The sequence below is a fragment of the Micropterus dolomieu genome, linkage group LG13 (genome assembly GCF_021292245.1).
Source record: "Micropterus dolomieu isolate WLL.071019.BEF.003 ecotype Adirondacks linkage group LG13, ASM2129224v1, whole genome shotgun sequence".
NCBI classification, from domain to species: Eukaryota; Metazoa; Chordata; class Actinopteri; order Centrarchiformes; family Centrarchidae; genus Micropterus; species Micropterus dolomieu.
Genome location: NC_060162.1, coordinates 13,681,508 through 13,686,462, shown reverse-complemented (window position 1 = coordinate 13,686,462; position 4,955 = coordinate 13,681,508). Strand labels below are relative to the sequence as shown.

Genomic DNA, 4,955 nt, shown 5'->3' with positions numbered 1-4,955 from the left:
AATGGGTATGCGGGGCTTCTAAAGGAATAAGCAAATGTGCTTATTTGCTTTGTGGCAGAGTTTTAGTATCTGTGTACAATTTAGTATTTCTTAATAATATTAATAATAAACAAAAAATCACACACAACATCGAGAATACATACACTTTCCAGTATCTTCAACCAAGTCCAGTTGCCCTTGATTTTAACCTTCGTTGGATATCAAGAATTTATTTAATATTGACAGCGTACAGTAAGGTGGGATAGAGCAGTTAATACAAACTAGGTCAAAACAACTGACCATAGAGAAAGCTGTCATGGTGACAGCTGCTCTTTCATCTCATCTTTCCTCCTCTGTGTCTACATTAACTTCACTCCACTAATTCCTAGTATCCTGTATCCGTCTCCTGTTGTTCCAGACCTGCTAAACACACCTGTCCACCAGTTGTCTCCGTAGAGTACCGGCAACAGCCCATCACCTCGGCCACTACACTGAAAAAAGGGAGACTGGTCACCTGTTAGATTTATCAAATTATATTTAGTGTATTTTACTAAAGGGTTTTATGTTCTTAAGTGAAACGTGATAGCATTGTGTGGACTGCACATTAAATGCAGAAAGTGTGAACAAACATATTTAGCTCATGTTGGAATAAAGTTAGTCAATCAAGTGAATGTATTAGTTCTCATTTTTTCTCGCGATATTCACGCACGGGTGCAAATGCATTTCGGGAAGAAGAAAGAATAGTCCGCGCTTTTCCCACGTTCCCACTTGCAGCTTCCAGCTCAACTCGCCCTGGGTCGATTCCACCGTCGCTCAGCTCAACTCTGTAAGTATGCTTTGCTAATAGCCTGCTGGTAACCGCAATGAAATAATGTGGGACTCCCATTTTCGAAGAGAGCAAAGTAAATATCAGATTTTACAAGATGAAAGTGAGACTAATGATCTTGACCGCTCGTTAAGCACCTGCGACAAACGGTTGCGTAGCTCAGAGTAACTTTACCAGTGAGAGAGAAACAGTAACGTTAGAGAGAGACAGCGTGCACCGTGTAATTTACAGACAGAATACAATAATGGTTCGACGAATTAGAGGTTTGTTGCAGCAAATTGAAATTAGGCATTTTTGGAACAAGAAGGTTTTGGTAAGTTTTATTTAGTTTATGTCGAATTTAAATAAAGTTTGTTTTAACTATGAGCTAACAAGGTAATGTTAAAATAATTTGAGCTAACGTTAGTCATAGTTAGCCAGAGATACTTGATATCAGAATGTGTATGGTTGTATTTTCCTGTGTTTATTGGCTAACTGGGTTTAATTTATATAATCTATTGGTTACTGGAGAGATTAAAAAACAACTTTGGGGGCGGGGCACGCAAACACCCACACATTATGTTTTAAGTTGGATGATACATTTTGAGTAAGTTCAACCTTTTAGAAAAGTCAAAGGGTCAATTTATCTACAAAATGTGGTTTTAAATGGTTCTTGGCTGTTCATCAAACAAGAAGGAAGAGGTTGACTTGAAAGTCTTATGATTTTAACATATAGTCTACTTTTTATTTCATGGTAACGTTAATTTATGTTGCTCTTGGTTGTTGCAGATGGACACTAAACTCACACTCCGTACATGTCATGTGGAGTCAGCTCTTTCAGTGTGGGCTCACGTTTGTGAGCAGACATACAGTCCTTGTGAAAATAACCTACCTTTGTAAATGGCCAGTACAACCTATATTATGCAGTATTGCACTTCACAAAAAGTGCTAACAGCCTCTAGTTATTGACTGAATCATTCAATTATGAGAGCTATATTTGATGAATTATGGCTCACACAGACATAAATAACCATTCTGAGGCTGCAATCACTTTTTTTGCAAGAAGGTTAAGCTACGGCTTTTATATATACAATACTATGACCAGCAAATGGTGATTGGCCCCGAAAATCCTGATAGGAGTACCCCTAGTATGTTTAGTTGTTGTTGTTGTTTGATATTTCATAATTTGACAGCAGTTTATTTTTAATTAGAAATACTTATTTGTGATAACTTTCTTTGATTTATCGTTATTTTTTTTATAAATAATAAAAGATTTTTATTTTTCAGTGACGAGAGAAAAAATGCTGTGAATGTGGCGTTGTAAAGCCTGCCCCTCAGATTTACCAAGTAGGTCCCATGTATTAGTATCCAGAATTGCATCGTCTTTTAGGACTAAACGTTGAACTGTTGCCGGTGTTTTGACGATCTATGCTGCCCTGCCGAAAAATGCATTTTACTCGGCCCTGCTCCGTTTTCCATTGCAGATAGCACCCAGAGACAGCAACGCCACACACAACTGCTGCGACGTACTGTTCAATGCGACACACACACCAGCGATCCACACAGCTCTTAAAATATATACAGTCTGTGGTTAAAACATTTGAATATTCCTCAGAATGTAAAGACAGATAAGCGGTATGAAAACCTTCCAGCTGTGTTTTCCGCTGCTGTTGTTGCTGCAGCGGTCTGTGTGACGGCGAGAGCAATCCCCGCAGCCACTTGTGGAGCTCCTCAACTCAGAAAATATTCAAGCACATTTTTGTTCCACCATCACTTCTTGTAAAACTGTCAATATTTGAAATCTACACAGCTGATTTCTCACCTCAAAACTTCGTTCAAAAGAAGTGGATTTAGTGATGAAATTCCATACGAAAACTGTAAAATATAAAACTTTCTGTTGCCTCTGTCAGGCGCACGCAATGATGCAGTGAATAGTGAATATTCTCTCTGACCAATCAGCAGTCTGTCGTGTTTTCACGTTACATTTTAGTATCCCTCAGCTCGCTTGAAACCTCGATGGAAGTGAGGTGATAAGAAAAAAAGTACCTGGAAGCAGGTACAGGTATAAAATTTCTACAATGGAAAACCAAACAAAGGCGAGTCGAGCCAAAGGGCCTCCACTCAGACTAGCTTGGTTTGAGGGCGTGCCTGACCCCGCTAGCTGCTTGGCAAGCTTTATGACGCGTTTTCATTGTGACGTCACAAGTAAAGGAAGTGAAGGGCTGGACTACAAACGAGCTGTTTTCAGTTCAGAGCAGAGTTTTCTGTAGGAGATGGGAACTCCCTTTGGGCTTTTCCACTTTGCAAACCTGTTACATGCACAAAAAAGATATATAACTCAATAAAGGAGAGGGGGGAAAGCCAAAAAGCCTAATATTACCTCTTTAAAAGATGCCCTATGTCCTAATGAGGTCTGAGTTTAAATAATTGTCCTTTCTTTTCACCAGGAAATGGCTGAGACCCATTTCTTCAAAGCCATAGAGATGACGACTGTGGGGATCTATGTCGTGAAAGACACTGCCACCAGCGAACCCTCTGACGTTGGAATAGTCATCGAGGGTGTGGTGGCACTTCGAGATCTTGAGAATGTAGCCCTTGCGTCTTCAGTGTTGTTTGGACTCTTGTATGCATTAAACATGCAGTACCCTACAAAGCTCCGCTACACTTTTGAGGTAATTCAGAAGATAATCATGGAGCTGGATGCGGGGGACCTGTCAAGAATGTCTCAAAGCCTGAAAACTAAGCTCCACCAGTGAAGAGAGCTCATTGTTCTTGGCTCTTCTGGATTAGGACATGATTTTTAATAGTAATAGTCTCCAACTCTACATTCCTGGACTCACTGGTGTTGCAACATGGTTTTGGGACTACCAGTCCAGTGATATTTTTCTTTTACAGTTGTGATTACTTTACAGCACCAGGAACATGTGATTTTTACCATTCCATGTGTTAATGTGTTCAAATTTAATATATTGTTCAAAAACCCTTATCTTCCCATAGAATATTTAGAGTGCATTGTTTTATATATGGAGTCTGCAGTTCAATTTTAGAAATTATTTTACCTGTTTTAGACAACAAAGCTACACCAGGGAAGGGGGCTCAATGTATTTGTCTCCTGGTTTGATCAGGACATGACTGTTGGGATGCACCTTTTAATCGTTTAGCTACAGTTTACATTCCTTGACTGAGTGATGTTGCAGCCTGGTTTTGTTGTTTGTTCCCCAATCCAGTGAAAGTCAAGTTGTACAGTTTTGATTACAGTACCAGGCACATTTGAATTGAACCATTCCATTTTATTGTGTTAATATATAATGCATTGTTCAAAAACCTTGAGCTTCTCACAGGACAGTTCATGTATATTTGTTTTTATTGATGCAGATGCAGAAATGCAATTGGGATTTTACCATTTTACACTCTGGAATCTGTTATTATAGCATGGTTCAAAAATCTTAAGCTTCCCACAGTACATTTAAGGTGTTTCTTGATGTTTTGTTTTTTTATAGATGCAGATGCATTTAGAAAAAGCTGTTGGATGGATGTATGTATGTATTTATGTGTTCTTAGCTACAGTATGCAGTACACCCCAGGAAGCAGTGTTTCAGGCCTGGTGTTAGTACCACAAAGTTTTACAGTTTTGATTACTGTCCAGTACTAGGCACATTTTACTATTGCATATGTTATATATCTTTGTTAAATCTTGACATCCCCATGGCATAGTATGGTGAACATATAATTTTGGAAACTCGTCATTTCTTTCTAGCCACACACCTGTGAAGCACATTCATTTGTTGAATAAAAGGTCAGAATTTAACGGACTCATAGTTTTTAATGAAAATATATTGTTAGTGTTTAGAATAGTTAAGTGAAATGTTAACAATGATACATTTGATAATTGTTATTTCTTAACTAAATTGTTTGTGAAGTCATCCAGGTCATGGTTATCCAAGAAAGGTTGAAATCAATGGCAACTGGACTGGCTAAGGTTTCTTGAAGACATTTCACTTCTCATCTAAGAGGCTTCTTCAGTTGTGGCTGAATGGTAGTTGTTCAATCAGAACTAAATAAGCCTCTCAGATAAGCAAAACCCCTTCAAGAAACCTTAACCAGTGCCGTTGCCCTTGATTTCCACTTTCCTTGGTTAACTGTAATTTATTTTATTAATACATATAGATTT

General features: G+C 38.5%; 1 protein-coding gene and 1 long non-coding RNA gene across 4 annotated transcripts in view; one reads left to right on the top strand and one right to left on the bottom strand.

The window, feature by feature from the left end:
• LOC123981670 (mediator of RNA polymerase II transcription subunit 13-like) overlaps nt 1–4,955 on the bottom strand; it is an 89,566-nt gene that overhangs the window by 65,747 nt on the left and 18,864 nt on the right. The gene's annotated exons all lie outside the window — the stretch shown is intronic.
• On the top strand, nt 712–4,147 carry LOC123981675. The gene is made up of 3 exons (XR_006827808.1): nt 712–805; nt 2,072–2,131; nt 3,232–4,147. It is a non-coding gene; the product is annotated as an uncharacterized LOC123981675 (long non-coding RNA).